The sequence below is a fragment of the Polyodon spathula genome, chromosome 4, assembly GCF_017654505.1.
Source record: "Polyodon spathula isolate WHYD16114869_AA chromosome 4, ASM1765450v1, whole genome shotgun sequence".
Lineage (NCBI taxonomy): Eukaryota > Metazoa > Chordata > Actinopteri > Acipenseriformes > Polyodontidae > Polyodon > Polyodon spathula.
In genome coordinates, this window is record NC_054537.1 from 45800386 (window position 1) to 45818315 (window position 17930).

A 17930-nucleotide genomic window follows, 5' to 3' on the forward strand; every position below is an offset into this window, starting at 1 on the left:
GCTTTTAAATCTGTGTCTATTTTGTTTTCTTCTGGGTCTATAGGGGCGCCTACACACGCTGCAACCATATGTAAACATCATCCCAGAACAGACTGGCTGCACGCTTTTGAAACCCTGCACCTGGCACTAATTTATAATAATTACCAGGTGCAGGTGATAATTAACAAAACACCTTATAATAAATGTGCATTCACAGATGTTTTTCTTCAGCAGGGAGGAATTTAACCCTCTCCCTGCTCACAGTATATAAGGGGGGCGTAAATTTGTCGTTAAGGCAAAAGTATGTGGCAAAAGTATGTGTGTGTGTGGGAGTAGGGGGTCTTGACAAGCAGGGATGAATTTACAGACATTATTAGCATTACGTAGATATATTACGTTTACAATTAGGCACGCTTAAAATTCAAAGGTAGAGCACAGCACACAGTCTTGCTAAAGAATTAAAAAGTGCAGTTAACGTATTTATTGACTGGTGAAATACAATTCAAAGTTGCTGCACTATGCCCACTGTTTTGCCATTTCAATTATTTTCACAAAACAAACATTAAACTTTAAAGCTACAGTGTGCAGTGCAAAAGCACCTCATGAAAAACCACATTTGTAGGTGAAAAATGCTAGAAAAAATCTCAAGGAAATTCATGGTTAAATTAATTTTAATATAAGCATTGCCGAGATATTTAATTATGTTGTCTGTATTGACATGCTGTGTGGATTGGGTTGTTAACAACGATTCTAGAACATTCTTAACCAGATCTACTTCAAAGCTGATTAGATAAGGCACAGAACACAAACTGTGCTAACTCTTTGAAGCTCGCCTTCCAAAATGCTATCCGATTGTCTGGCCTCCTAAGGTGTCATAAAACTTACCAAGCAAGCTATAGTGACGATGCAGTTGTACCATTATTGTGTTAAAAGTTAGTTAAAATGCTTCAAGAATCATTTTTAATTACATAACTTGTGGACAGAAGTTTAATAGTTATTTTAAGCAAGTTTCCCTATAAATCTGACGGGTGTATTGTGTTTTCATAGCAACATGTTCGAGGACATGAAGTCCCTCATTCACCCCATCATTGTCTCAATTGCCTCAATTAATACATGGCTCAATGACATGGACAAACGGGTTGCTCCTCCATTACTTCAAGCCAGTATTCACCACTCCAATCATGTCTGCCATCCCTTCGGGTTCAGCACTTCTGGTCCCTACAGTTTCCACCTACAACTGGGCATCAGCTGCCCTCAATGGTCCACAGCAAGCGCCTGTGGTCAAAAATCAAATCCAGCCACCACATATGGTTTCTACTTTTGATATTTGGGCACATTGAGGGGTAGATTCTCAAAGCTATTTTCCAATTTCATTTTATTTTTGGAAAGGGAACATTTTCAAGTACAGTTCTAATTTAGACTGCTTGCAAATATTAATAAATGGATGAGTTGTTGTTTGTGTCAAGTTACATTTTTGGAAACAGGCTTCACAGACAGGCAGACTTGTCAGCAATAACACAGGATAGGCGCAGCCTCATCAGCAGCAAAGCCAGTGTTGGTCATCACCTTATAAAAACTATGGGTTGCTGGTCACCAACAGCAGTCCACTCCTACATTCGTCCTGCAGATATCTCAGCAGCTCACCAATCAATTGCTAGTATGCCCGGAGTGGGGACACCCTTCCCGCTAGGACCACCAGAAGTTTCCTCCTAACAGAGGGGGTTATTCCTCACTACAGAGTGGAGGGTTGCACATCGCCCATTTTACTAACCATCTCTCTCTTTGTTCTTATTTGTCCCTCTTCCCTGTTTTTTTCTTGAGCATTGGCATGCTGTCTTTATTTGTCTTCACAGGTGCGGTTCTTGTGGGGAGCCGGTGGTCCATCCTTTTGGGGGGTTAGATTCTCACCTTCCCAGCTTCGAGTCAGCTGCAGCTACTAATGCCTTTGTTCAAAGAGGGGTCCTCGCTGCCGAGTCAGAGGGGACCACCAGCCACACTGTTCTTTCGTAGCTCATGCGCTATTTCTTGTCTCACCCGGAGACTATTGTTTTTTCTCGCACTGTACCAGAAACAACTGTAGTAATCTACAATACTTAAATACTAAAGTCCAAATACTAACAAACTCTATCTTTTAGATACCCCTGCGGGCACACTCCAGTGCTTGGCCTTACAGAACTTACCTCACCTCTTTGAGGGCAGCTCCTTGAGACAGGGATTCTTTTATCTTCCAGGTTATGAACCTTTCCATCCTCTGGGGGCATGGCCCGGTCGATGAGGCAGCACCTCCAGGATTCTCCACAGAGTCAGAGGATTTCTATGTTTTTCAGGGGGTCCTAGAGGCCCATGGAGCTGACCTCCGCACTACAAGGTTCTGGCAATATAGTCTCATCCTTTTCCCTGGCTTACAGGCCATTAACAGCTCAAACCTTCCCTGGCTAACAGGCTACTAAAAGTTCAAAACAAGCTCTCCTGGCCCACATGCCATCATCATTTCCTCGCGGCTAAGCCTCTAAATACTAACCCATATTCTTCACGAAGAACCTATCTCCTGCCCATGAAATATTAACAATTGCTTTAAATGTTTGGTCTGTACTGAACATGCTCTGTGTTTCTTTGTGTTTCCGCAACACAGCAAGTGCAGTGCATTTGCTTTGTGTAACAAACATCAGCTATAAAATGTATTACATTTGCTTACTTTCCCTACTGGTGCCATGGGTTAAATATAAAGAACCATATAGAACCATATAGAAGTGCTGACGAGCTAAGAACTAGCTCTATTTCACACATAGCAACCAAATGAAACAGCAGATTTTAACAGAAAACCGGATGTCATTTTCAGTGCTGTAACAGGCATGTGGCTGGTAATGTCAGGAAGATGGAGTCTCTACAGATAATTACATTTTTGATCAGACAAACCCACTTTCTGGTACAGTTGCTATTAATATACAGCATAAACATCTGATTAATTTTAGCCTTTGGGATCTTGCAGTTTACTTTTAGGAATAAACCATTTTTGAAGACATTTCTGCAGATAAAACACAAAAAAGGAAACTGCTGTGGTTAGGGAATTATTACTGCTTTAAGTAAAACATACAGTAATAGCATGGTAATCGGATAGGGAGATTTCCAGTCCGCCAGTCTCCTGGATTGTTTTTATCTTGCCGTAAATGTACCGTATTAAACAGTTCACTGAACCACAAGTTGGTGTTTTGTGTCAAATTAATTAAAAGTCAACGAGGTGTAAAATAAAATATATCCATTTTACAAGAACAAAAGGCTAATTAAGCAATAGAACCCAAATAAGAGGGCTTTATCGTCGGGTAAGGCCCGCCTTGTTCGTTAAATGTCTGAGCTGAATGCGAGGGTAATTAACATTGCAAGAAAGGCCTTACCAGACGATATAGCCCTCTTATGAGTGTTCTATTGCTATTAGAAAATGGATAGGTTAAAAAAAAAAAGCTTTTACAGTTTTTGTTCACGACTTTATACAGCACTAGTTTTTGTTTCTAATGAATGCAAATGTCTTCTTCATTATTCTGTGAAAAAAACTGCTCAGAATTCCATATGAGGTCTGGAAGCCTCCATTCAGTCTTCATCCCAGCGGTGGACGCTTTGTGGCAGGTATTTAAAAATTGCCAAATCATTTTTAAAAAACTACTAATATTGAGCTGTTCTTCAGTTCAGGTACCTTATACAGAAATGCACATATGGTTTGTGAATTGTAAAAAATGTAAAGAATAAAATTACAGCTAACTTGAATTGTTTTTTTTATTTGGATTTGAGTGCATGTTCGAGTATTTGTGTACATTTCAGTATTTAAGTTAGCGTTAGGGCCTAACATTTATTAATTAAATAAATAAAATAAAGTTTTAGTAATTAAAAATATCTAGTTATTTGCAGTATGTGTTAATCGTGATTGTGCTGTTTGTTCTGTAACTTGTTCACAGTGTGTGTTCATAAAGTCAAAGCCTCCTTCTCATGCTTAAATAAAGTTGCTGAAAGTAATCAGACTGCATCCAATTGATTGATTTCAACTCATCATTCAAACTGGAGAGTAGTTGCTATTGTTGTTACTGTATTGCCACTGACATCAAACACTATTCTCTGTTTATTTATTTTACTTTATTTGCGATATTACGTTTAAATAGATAGATAGGACAGTGAGGAAGCAGAATAGTTTACATTGACAGACAACATTCAAAGGGCATGTACAAAAACTGAGACTTTTAGCAAGCAGAAAAAAGGTAAAATACACAAATACTGTATTAATGTAATTTCGGGTGGATTGATTTGGAGACTTGATTAAACATAGTTTGAAAGATAACATTCAAGGCCCTTTATCGGAGTTTTAAGCCTTCATATGGACCAATCAGGTTAAAAAGTAAATCTCCAATCCAATTTCGAATTACTTGTAAATGGCTGGAAAACGTTCACTCTGAAAGGTACACAAATTTAAGTATTTGGTCAAAAATGAGGAGCCCTACCAGGCAACCAACCAAATGTTTGCCAATTGCCAATGCAGCAGCGTTCTGCAAAATGCACTGTGTTCATGTCTGAATAGTTTTAACCAAATTGTACTTAATTTTGCCTTCATAAAGTAAACCATTCTTACTGAATAAAAGTGCTGATAGATTTGAACAATTCTCTTTGCACATTAAGTCAGTATTAATAATAAAATAATAATAATAATAATAATAAATAATAATAATAATAATAATAATAATAATAATAATCTAATTGTACATAATTAAAAAAGGAAAATAAAGAAATACAATATGATTAACTGCCATACTGAATATATTTATCAAGTGTTTATTTTTGTGAAGCAGGCCCATATTGGCTGTTTAAAAAAAAAAGTGGGTTACAAGTCTAAGTAGCCTACCATACTATTCTAGTTCAAAGCTGAAAGATTTCTGAAGTATTTGCTGAAATAGTTAGTCTCATGACTTAAAAATAACAGAACCGGACATTTATTTTCACAGAACTGCCAGTCCAATTCAAACTCATTTAATTTGTTTTGAGGTTCAGTTTCTCAGTCAAAAATATTACAAGTTAGTGGATGCTATCCCAGTATTCTCCTTCTGGAAACTTCACTTGCTTTCAGTTAAAAGCTTGATGTGAGTAGGCAAGCTCTGGCTTGTAGTCTTAATTGGTAGAAGAGAATAATAAGACATCCTTGTGCAGAGATTTGGTATGAATGTTCAAATATGCCGTCTCCACAGCAGCTTCTACATTTTCAGTATTATGGAAATTCCTTGGGAAAAATATAATGGTATCATTTACTTTAACCTGTGACCTAAGAAGGCTGCTATATTAGGGTCAAGTGACATTTTGATAAAGATAAAGACCTAACACTTTTGAGATATTTGCTTTATACTTGGTGCACATACTGTACATATTATGTGAGCCTTATATTTTGAAAAGCTTTTGATTGATTCACGGTCCCATGGTTTTTGTTTTATTTTTTATTTTTTATTTGGTAAACAAACGAGTTAACCCCAATGCACATTTATATACATTTTAAAACTGTAATTTCAAAAAAGATGCAGAAGGATTGGTTTGATTTTTTATTTGGACCTTATTGCAGAGATTCTCCTAGTCTGTCTGCTGTCAGTTATAGTAAATACTGAAGTAGGATTTTTATTACTGAATAATAAATCATAATTCAAAAAAAATTAAGGCTATCACAAGACCGTCTGTTTTACATATTATAGGTCCAATAAAAGTTCATTTTAAAATTTATGTAAATTTATTACATTTAAAATTAAATAAATATATTTTATAATTTAAATATATTAATATATATATATATATAATATGATATAGCATATATATAGAGGATATATATAGTATATATATATATATATATAATTTAAGAGACTCAAAGAATTTCTTAAACTGCTTTTCAACTCTTTAGAGACATATATATATATATATATATATATATATATATATATTATATATATATATATATATATATATATATATATAATCTTTATAATTCTAGTTGAGGCGGTCATAGGAAATACTGTAGGACAGTTGAATTTTGCACAGTCAAATCATTAATTTTTATGCCTTGTATGTTATTTGTAAAAAAAAAAGAATTCTGAAGCAATTAAGTGTCATTTGCCTTTCATCTTCTAAACAGATAACACAACAATTACAATTGCTATGTCTCATGCTAACATTCAGTGTAAATATTCTGGTTGTGTACACTGCTGAACATTGAATGTAAGCTCATTTATTTTCTAAAAAGCGTAATCGCTTGCAGGACATGTTATTTCAACTGTTAGTAAAAAGTTTTTCATATGTGCATTTCTTTTACTTAGTAATGAACATACCTAGGATTTTATGCAAAACTTGTTATTTTTTGTTCCTGATTAATCTTTTTTTCAATAGTTGAGGGTACTTTTGAAACAAGTTGTACTACCTTATTTTTATTTTCAAATAAAACAACATATAAATAACATGAAATTCCTCTCACTTTATTTATTGCAAATGTGTTGACAAAAATAATGCTGGTGCCTCTCTCATGGTCACTGATGTCTGGTATGAAAACAAACACGTGCAAGTCAGAAAGGCAAGTGCCTGAGCCAATGAGAAAGCTCTATTATGTTGTGTAGCCAATCAGTGATATGCAGAGTAAGGATTTCTGCCAGAGGATGTATGCAGGGCTCGAAATTAACGCCGACCATGCAGTAATTGCCATGGATGCCCTTCTTAATTGCTGCAATGCTCCAAAAAATCTATGTCTAATCACAGCCATTATGGCCGCAGTGCCTCTTTCAGGAACCAAACATTAACATAACACTGTGTAACACAATTTTTGTTCCTGGGTAGTAAGTGTTATTTCCTAATTGCTTATGCCTCAAAAGTATAGAAAATGGCTATTATTTCCCACAAACTTTGCTTTTGTGACCAGGACAAAGTAAATTTCAAAATATCACTATTTCCAATGAGAAAACGAGCACATTTGTGTCTTTTCGTTCACATAAAGTCAGAAAAAAACAACATATGAATCCAAATTAACATGTATTTATACTAAAGTAATTTACAGTATAATCGTAAATTTCGAAAAACTACTCACTTCTAAATCTTTTGTAGTCATTTTTGTATTACTTTAGTATAAATATATGTTAATTTGGATTCATATGTTGTTTTTTTCTGACTTTATGTGAACGAAAAGACACAAAAGCGCTCGTTTTCTCATTGGAAATAGTGATATTTTGAAATGTACCTGTCATGGTCACAAAAGCAAAGTTTGTGGGGAACAATAGCCATTTCCTATCCTTTTGAGGCATAAGCAATTAAGAAATAACACTTACTACCCAGGAACAAAAAAAAAAAAAAAATTGTTACACGGTGTAATTTTGTGGTTAAATCACATCAGCAGGAAAAGAACCTACAGCAAAAACAAAAGGCAATCACTACCCTTTCAAGCACATGGATTTCTATCGTGCGTAATAATTCCATCTCAGAAGAGTCCAGAAAAAAGCCTTGCTAATCTGTAAAATAAATGAGCAAAACTGTCTGTCTGTCTTTATATATGTACATAGATTACACTTCCATTGTTACATATCTATATCATCTAGATTTTGTATATTTTAATATTTCTTGAAAATAGTAAACTAGTTCATCCTTTTTTAATCAAAGTAGATTTTTTAAACAAATGGCTATTTTTTTTTTTCATTTACAAAGCTGTAAATGTTAGGAATTGGGATGTGCTCGAATTGTAGAATAAAACAAATTATATAAACTAAAACTATGTTAGTGACCAACACTTTACCAAGAATGGGCTATAACTGACAAAGGAAAATGCAGTATGAAAATCAACCCCTGAAACCTTGTACACCAAATCCAGTAAAGGTTTCCCGTGACTGTGGTAAGTTTTAGTTAGTATGCACTGTGTGACTTTTTACCTCAATCAGTTTTGTGGTCTTGGCACAGTCCCCTGTGAGGCGTTTCCCACAATAGAAACCAACCACAAAATATGCCATGATTGTCAGCCTTTAAATGGCTGTTATTGCTATGAAATCCAGATTGTACTCTGCCTTTTGAAACAGGTTTTGAGGATGTGCAGTGCTTTCTGTAAAATATATATTTTTAAAAATCACAATTTTTAATTTGTGGGCATGCATATAAAACAGTTTCATAATAAACTGTTAATATAATTCATTTGTTCAAATGCATACCTTGGGGACTTTCCAACTTGAAATAAAAACTCAACTCCTGTACATTACATTAATAGAAAGTTTCCTATCCATAGCCTCTATTTAGCTGGGAATGTGTTTAAGTATTTAGTATTTGGTCTGTACATTGTTGTGGAATGGAGGTAGACTGTGTCCATTACAGCAGGTTGATATTGTTCCAAAGTTTCTATTCAAATCTTACTTTGTAATAATAATTATTTAAGTAATTCTGTACAACACCAGATAATGATAGCACAAAGTTATATTCCTTGCCGATGTATCAGCTTGTGCTCTCTTTTAACCATTAAAGCCAAAATATACTCTTCAAAAAATGTACCTCGGTCATACATTTTGGACTGTTATAAAGTTAACAATAGCAACTGTTTTGTGTGTTGTGTGTAAGCAAGTGTGTTGTTTTTTGTTTGTTTTTTTTTCCAGCAGGCTACCCTGAGCTGGATTTCTAAAAGGCTGCTCAAGAAAAGCAAAATTAGTGTCTAATGCAAGTATTTTTTTTTAACTAAAGCCCTTCCAACAGTTTAAATTACAGTGGGGGGGGGGGGGGGGGGGGGGGGGAGGGGGGGGGGGGGGGGGGGGGGGGGGGGGGGGGGGGGGGGGGGGGGGGGGGGGGGGGGGGGGGGGGGGGGGGGGGGGGGGGGGGGGGGGGGGGGGGGGGGGGGGAGGGGGGGGGGGGGGGGGGGGGGGGGGGGGGGGGGGGGGGGGGGGCGGGGGGGGGGGGGGGGGGGGGGGGGGGGGGGGGGAATGTCTTGTTTGTAAGATTCACAGATAGATGGCAGCAAAGTGTCACATAATCTGGAAAAGTCTGCTCCTCTGATGGCAATGAAAGGCGAGTGACATTTCAATCTTACTGCTTTCATCTGCACTCATCTTCTACTTTTTAAAACATAAGAAAGAAAACTGATGAGAATGCCATAGGCCTGGATAACAGGAGTGGGACTTGGAGGGCACGGAAAGGTGAAAGACGTTCCAGGTGAGGCGTCTTTTGTGGTCTCTCAGGTATGTCAGTCACCCTATATTAATCATAAGGCGAGGAGAGGTGGGTGGTCATTGCATGTTTTTCAGGTTTAGTTGGGGCGAGACTAAACTGCTTAACAGGATGTCGTTTGTTACTGAAAATAGTGCAGAAGCGGTGCCTCAGCCCAGCTGAGGACTTGGCCTGCATGTCTGCTTTTCAGTCAAGCAAGTTTCAGGGAGGAAATGTCAGTTCATGAATCAGATGAGCATGTCCTGGGAATGTTTGCTGGGCTTTGCTCTAATGTCAGCATTTTCTGAAGAGGGGCTGCAGTGCACCCCACATAGTGTTGTGGCACTGCCGAGTGATTTAAGGTGGCATGGTGTGTTATTAGTGGAAGAGTTTTGTCTCCAAAGTCTTAATGCATAAACAAATACAGCACCATCATTTTTAATGGCGATTGACAGGATAGGTTGAAGAGACAGCACAGTAACTAAGTATTATACTAAATATTTGGGTAGTGTTGCATAATTGAGGCTGTAACTATGGATTCCCAGGGGGCATTTAGCTTGAAATGTTTAAAGCAACTAGATATTAAGGATCTGATTTAATTATTTACTGTCTCCTATTGATCATTAATAGTAGTTATATTAAAAAAAAAAAAAAAAAAAAAAAAAAAAAAGATGTGGCATTTTTATAGGCGTTGCTCAGCTCCTACATGCAAAGACTATGCTTTGATAGAGGGAGGTTACTGCTTATAATATAGTCATATTTAATTATTTATTGCAAAGGCTGGTGTCAGGTACAGGCCATTAACCCGTTGAACAGAAGGCAAGGCAAATTGATTTAAAGGCCTTTTGTTAGTACCATCTCTTAAACTGATTGTATTGTAATTATTAAAACATTATTTTAATTACCGGTTTCTTACTCTTTTTTGTTTGTAGTACTGTACTGAGAAGTTTTTAAAATGTATCTTTCTGTTTCCTCTCACAAACTGTTTTGTTAGAAGTGTCTTACTGTTACATACCAGAATAGAGCCATCTTAGTGAGTTCCATAATTGAGTGATGATTCTATGCTGTCAAAAGTCAGCATAAAGGAATTTGTAATTTTGTGAAACCAAATAACTTTTATTCCAGGCATCCTGAATGGACCTCCTGAGATATGGTAAGGGAGGTGTTTTTTAAAATTTTTATTATTCCACTTTATTGAGTACATTTTTAATTCAGCTCAGGGAAGCCTCATATGTCATGATGAGTAGTACAACAGAATTTGCAATACTGTTTCCAACTGTAATGAGGTCATGTTTGCAGTGCAGGATGTGGAGATGAAAGGTGGGTTAGCATTCTCATGTGAAACTCACCTATACACAGCATAATAAATCACACTATTTACAGAATAAAGAAACACTCATGTTAAGGTTGCAAGACTGTTGAGTGTGGGGGTCACATGGTGTTCCTCATAATAAGTGTGCACAAGAGAAGGTTGTCATCAAATTGATTTTTCCTGTTATAACAGTTGGAAGAATGGCTTGTATTTATGCATGTTGTACGGATAGTATCTGGTTACTACTTTTGGTCATGTAGTTAGTGCATCGATGCACTGACTCTGTGGAAGTGTTCATACTGGTGGCAGGCTCAGCAACACAAGGACTGACTGAGCAACAAAGACACTTATTTTTGAGTTACAGTTCAGGATGTGGGGCATTTCAAAAAGGCACTTTCAGCCTTTTAGTTTAGTTAACTCTGAATAACTAGTTTCATTCTTATTTTGTCAGTAACTAAACTGACCTTTGGTCATGTACTGTATGCTGTACACATAGTTAGAAAAGGTTACTTTTAATATTAATTAGCTAATTCTACTAAATACTTTTTGGTATACTTGCCTATTATCACATGTTTTTTTTTGGTTGTTTTTTTTTTTACATCTAAGCCACTTTTCTGTTTATTCCAAATGCGTTAAAATGCAGTTAAAAAATAAAGTACTCAAATTACTGTGACACAGTAGACAGAATCTGATTTATGGAGGCGATGCTACATGTTATAGATTTAATTATTCTTGCATTGATTTTTCTAAGCCAATTTTTTTTTTTTGGAAAGTGTTCCACAAAGAACTCGGTCATGGTGTGGCAGCCAGACTGGCACCAGCACACAGAGTATTGAGATAAGACATTAATTATATCAGGTAACTAAACAAAATAAATAAATTAAAAAACAAAAATACTAAAAAATTATACAGTTTAACAGCAATAAAACATCTGTATAAATACACTCAGGTAAGTTGTAGTTCTGGGGATTTAAACACTTCATAAATAAGACTTGTAGAGCAATCCTTCTGATATTTTAATTTAGGGTTTCTTTTAAAAGAATATAATGAACCACTTTTGTAACTAATATAGTGAGTCTTCTCATACTAGAGATACTGTTTGTTTAGGTACAAGATGATATTTTACTATGATCATAACCCATCGACAATGAAAACTAATGTGCATTGGGTACGTTTAAAAAAATATTCAGCTGTATTAGACTTTATTCTGTAGACTTTCTTCTGTAATTCAGTTTGGATTGTTGCAGAATAAAGTAATACAGCTGAGCATTTTTAAAATAATAAATATGGTCTTGTAAATCAACATTTAAAAATCACTTCTCTTACCGAAACCTACAGTTTCCTTGTCCTTGAAGCACTATAAACCTTCTCTTTTTAATGTGTTATTGAAGTTAAGGTTTTTGGTTTCCAGTTTTAAAACAATCAGTATTGGCAGTGACTAATTATAATAAATACCAACATGATTTGTTCACCTCCTATAAAGCAGAACAGTTTAAGGATCATTTATTATTTACTTGTTGTTAACATACAACAATAATTTACATCAGAATGTGTCTTCAAGGAAACCACCCCCAAAAAAGAAAAATAAATCTACCTTAAGAAAAAAACTGTGCATTATATGATTAGAGCTGCTCAATGCTACTGTTAGCTATTGTTTTTGTCACTATTAATACAATTAATACTGCATTGTTCTTTTAGAACGAAGGTTCTTCATTTCAGTGCTGAACCAGTTATTGGTGTACCTTGAGTGTTGATATCAAAGTTTACTAAATGTATAATTTTGGACATGTGCTTCCGATCAATGAATAAAAAAAAAAAGTTAAAAGATAAATTATTTAAATTGTATAATCTTTGGCTAACTTAAAACTTTTAGATTTACCTTGTATGATCTCTAAAAGTCTAAAGGTAGATTAATACATTGATTATTTCTGTTCTAGTGCAATTTGTAAATTAGCTTCTTAAAAATATCACATCTTAACGGCAGTGTCTGGTTCAAGTTTCTTACATTTCTTTTTCTAAAACAGGCTGGAACCTGTCAAGCCCTGGGCTAATCTTATTAATCTCTTCATGAAAAGGAATCAGCAGAGTAGGACGCAAGGTTTTTGTAACAGCCATTAAAGCAGTGTGTAGAATGATCTAGACCTTTACAGTCGTTGTGTGGTGATGTCATGTGGGCCAGGTTGGAACAATGCTCATTATGTTCAATTTGTTTTGTGCAGAAGTATTAACCACATTGTGTCAAATGTATAAGTGAGTGTCATTTGGTTAATAATAATAATAATAATAATAATAATAATAATAATAATAATAATAATAATAATAATAATAATAATAATAAAGTTATGGAAAAGTGCATTCATGTATTTATTAAAACACACAGATGGATATGTTATCTGTTACCACGTTATCTGAAAAAAACAACAAACATGCATTTAATGTTCTATAAATAGAAACAACAACAAAAATAACTTATTTCATACCCATATCAAGACAGACTACAGAGTTATAGAAAACAGTGCACTGTTTCAGAGATACCCATTCCAGATAAATATTTAAACATACCCATTCCAGATACAGTAATATAATATAAACCACCAATAAATCAATTGTTTATATGGCAGAGTACACCAATAATTGCTCATTTGATGCAGGGCACTTAAACAGAAATATGACTGAAAACACTACTTTGACACTCAAGCAGTTAACAAGGTTAATAAAACAGGCTGGCAGTGAACTTGCCCTGACAATGTTGCTTACATCCCGTCTTGAGCATGAAGTGATACCCTGTTTACTTGGACCCTGTCAATCTCAGGTGGAATGGGGATATACAAGTGTGTCCAGAAGCTGAATTAAGGCTGTCACAGATCAGCAACCACTTACTATGTGTTTATTTGATTAATTTACATTTTCTTACAACATATCTATTTGTTTCTGCTGGCCCCTCTGGGATTGCCATAGCCTGTTCAAAAGGGATTTGGAGAGAGCGAGCTGCTGGGAGATTATGTGTTGGAACAGATGGTTTGAGTCAGGTAATTTCAATCAGTTGTAAAGTGAAAAACATTCATGTGATCCCCTTGCCTTCTGCCCAGTGAAGCTATGGAGTAACTCAATCAAAAAGGTGGCATAAATAAGATACAGCAGAGGCTAATTGCTTTTGTCTGTCTGTCTTTTTCATTCCTGAATGTTTCTGCCTGTGAGCTACAGTCTTTCATTCCTAGAAAAGCAGAAGTTTTTCTTCTTAACCAGGCAGCTTTGTTTTTTTTATTTGAACCAGTTGTCAGACTTTACTAACAAATGTCAACTCTTTTTAACACTCATGCTACACTCACCCATCACAAACATCTTCAATACGGAACAAAAAGATTTTTCCTACGTTAAGTCTGACAGCTTTTGCAGCACACATTTACTGACGTAGTTCATTGGAAAGTGAGTTTTTAGAATTGTTAATGATTATGGGCTTGTCTGTTTTATTTTTCTGCTACTGTAGAGAATAAAATATGTTTTAATGCATTACAGATGCTTGATCTGTACTGACCTAACAGTAAAATGTATTGTAATTGATTAGACCTTGAAAAAAAAAAAATAAACCAACTAAGCTGTGCGAAAAAAATAAATAAATGAATTGCCTGGAAATTATTAGAAAATAATGTAAGAAGGAAAGTTTCTAGACTAGGACACATTTCGAAATGACCTTGATTTAAGCTTTGCAGCAGTAGAATGTAGACCTTCTCCTCATCAGATATCGAAGCTCAAACAAATTATTGTAAAACCTGCAGCTCAACAAGTTAATATAAATGTGTAATTTGTAATATGTTTCGGGGCTGCAGTAGTGTCTGTTGTACTACTGGATTTTCTCAGTTTGGCTTTAATGATTGGAAATATGTTTTTATTTATGGTGTACAAGGTGCAAAAGTCAGGAGCAATATAATGTTTCTCCCAGGAGCTATCCTATAGTCGTATTTAAAACCTGTGCATTTTAAAAGTACTAGTGACTTTTGGTCCAGCTTTTATTTTAAGGGGCACTTTCTTACTGTTCATCTTACCAACGAATGATAGAATGGTTTGTACATTGTATAAATATAATATATTATATATATATATATATATATATAATATATATATATATATATATATATATATATATATATATGGTTAACAAAGGATGTTTAACATTGTCCCAAAATGTATGTGTGTGTATATATATATATATATATATATATATATATATATACACACACACACACACACACACACACACACACACACACACAAAATTACATAATAGTTTGATATTTAACAATGTCATGCATCAACATATAATGCATAAGTGAGAAAAAAAAATCATAAATCAGAAAAAAATGCTAAATGGGTAACCTTTTTTTCTATATTTTTTATAACCAATTTCTGCCTAATTAATTCACTCTTTTTCAAAAACTAAATACAAATATATACATATATTTTTATATGCAGCTTAAGTTTGAGCTTCAAAATCATAATATAGTCTTATCTGGAACACTCTTGCTTTCATACTCCCGAGCTCATAAACCAAGATAATTTGGAGTTTTCCCTTCAGCAGTCACATTTGTTTAGTCTGTCGTCTGGACGGAAATGCTTGTACAATTGCACTCTTTCCCCTTTTTTTAGAAAAAGAAGGAGAAAGCTGCTGGGTAGCACAGCAAAATGCATAGCACAGTCAGTCAACTGATGACTATCTACTGTTTTATTATTATTATTATTTAATAAAAACCACTAAAGCCAGAAGTAGATTGACAGCACTTTACCCAGCACTGATGAAAAATGCTTGACAGTAACACATTTTTAAAACAATACAACTGGGAATTGTTCATGTATATACTGTATATTATAAAAATAAAATGTATTAAAAGATTGAAGCAGACAGTTTGCCTGGCTTCAAACTGGTGCTCAGTACACAGTTTACAGTTAGTAGACTGCTATGTTTTTGTTTTAAGATATAGAAACTTAGTAAACTTCTTGACAAATGTTTAAATGAAAAAGCATTTGGTTTATGTGATATGAAGGTATTGAAATATTGACTCCTTTGTCAAAATGTTTCTTTTAGCACTTTGTCATAAGCAGATCAGATAATAAATATTTAGAAAAGCTTGCATGTCAAGGAATATATGTTTCACATTTATTCAGTCAAGCAGCTCTCCTATCTTCCTTTCCTTGACTTTATTCAACAGTAAAAATAAAAAGAAGAAAGGACCGGTATTAAGCAAAAGTTAAGATGTGGTTTCTGACAAAAAAAAGTCTTCCCCTTTATAGCAGTCTTATGGCAAAATATTGAAAATTGTTTTTTTAAAAAGCTGTTGCATATTTTTTTGTATACTGCTGCAACAAAGCTGCATTCAACGCCTATCTAGGAACGTGGCCTTAGACCTATATATATATATATATATACAGTCGCACTTTTATCTATGTATGTCCAAATTAAGTACCTGTTAGTCAACTTTTAGCACATACCCTTGTCACTGTAATTTGGCAGAGGACAGGAAATTGCTAGAATTTCCCTGTCAGATATTGGAAAGTTATACAGTGGGCATAAAGTCATAATTGGTCATTTTGGCTCGAATAAACCCTGAATACAGTGCTCTGTTTTATTAAACTTTAATTTAGCTGGATACTGAAAAGCTACATTTAAACTCAACCCCATTACAAGCATTTGTTAGAAATGTTTTTTTTTTTTTTAATGGTGTATAAAACAGTTGAACATACATGTATTTTGCTTAACAATAACGTTAACATAACATAATCTTGTTCTAAGAAGCCTAAAGAAAACCTTTACAAAAATATGACTTTAGCAAAAACACATCTATAAAATATGTACAGAAATAAAAACAAATATTGGGTTCATTTCAGAATTTCTAGCCGCCATATCAGATATTACATGACAGATAATTGTCTTTAGCCAATAAAAAACATATTTAGCATTCATAAAAGCTCTAACAACAAATAGAATATCCATTAATATTACCTAGATATGAAAAGGGCTTTAGATTTTCGGTTGGGGGGAAGTAAGGTACTACTGAAAAACAGCAAAAAAAAAGAAAAACTACCGAAATGACAGCATGTAAAAAGTTAAACAGAATTTACAAACACAGGGTTTTTATGAGCAACTGAATCAAAATTGTACTATTTTAAATGTGTTTATTTATGTGTTTATTTATTAGTCCTTAAGTATTGCTGCGCGGGTAAACTTATGATCATTTAACGGCAGCAACAACTGTAATGTTTGTATTTTTGCAAGGTTTGATCAAACAAAATTCAAATTTATTATATTCATACTATACTGTAGCCCAGGAGTTTTCAACTGGGGGTACACGTATCCCTGGGGTTACTTCTAAGGGTCATAGGGGTACGCAGGATGACTCAGAAATGCACAAATACAAATTAAATTAAATTAAATAATAATCTTGAATTGATTTTTTGAATGGTATTATATATTATCTCAGAACCACTGTGCATAAATATTTTGTTTAGCAGCTCAAAGTGAATCGCAGATGAAAAAAAACAAAAACAGAATCTGTCATGTCAGCACTTTCCACCTATACGCATGCTTAATTTCAATTGGTGGATTTGTTTGTGTTTGGAATGGATATATTTCTTACTTGCAAAAGAAAAATCGAAGGAACGTGCAGTGACAGAAAGTTATACAGTGTCTCTTTGGGTAATTTTTAATTTAAAAAAAAGTTTAGCATTGTTAGTAATTATAGATTTATCTTGAGGTTAATGTTTTTGATATTGTAAACATTTTAATGGTACAAGTCGAGTCACTGGGGGTAAGACTCGAGTCGAGTCACTGGGGGTAAGGTTCGAGTCGAGTCACTGGGGGGTAAGGCTCGAGTCGAGTCACTGGAGGGTAAAAGAAGCCCTGTACAGTATTGTTTGTTTATTTTTAGAACGGGGTCTCCCCCTCCGCCCCTGTTATTTTGTATTATCTATTATGATTTATTTATTGTATCTGACGGCGTGTTATTGTTTTTTGGGGATTTATTGTATTTATTAATGCCGGTGAAAGCCGTGTGCATTTATATATGATGGTGAAGTGCTGCGTTGTTTTGTTATCATTTTTGTTTGCTTGTGTTCTGGCAGAGGCAAGGGAGCAGCTTGTCCTCTGCCAGGAATAATAAGAAAAACCTTGTGCAGAAGGTGGCCATCTCCCAAGTTAATGAAGTGATTAATTTGTTGCTAAATCAGGAGATGGTTACCTGCATTTAAACCTGCAGCTCTCTGCACTCCGGGTGGGTGTACAGAGTAGGGTATGAGAGCGTGAGGAGAGAACGAGAGCAAGCTAAAATAACAGATTCTAGGAACAGTGACAGCAACTGCCCAGGCTGACCTAGGATCTTATTATTATTTTGTGTTCGTGATTTGTTTTGGTTCAAACCTTTTCTTCTGTGCTCTGTGAGCAATGTGTATTGTTTTTGTTCAAATATTTTATTTATTT

At 34.9% G+C, this 17930-nt stretch overlaps 1 long non-coding RNA gene across 1 annotated transcript in view; it reads left to right on the plus strand.

Moving 5' to 3' along the window:
- Positions 1–9054: 9054 nt before the first annotated feature.
- Positions 9055–17930, plus strand: part of LOC121314585 — a 141921-nt gene continuing 133045 nt past the window's right edge. Inside the window, exon 1 of the long non-coding RNA XR_005950122.1 lies at positions 9055–9182. This is a non-coding gene — a long non-coding RNA (uncharacterized LOC121314585). The remainder of the gene's footprint in view (positions 9183–17930) is intronic.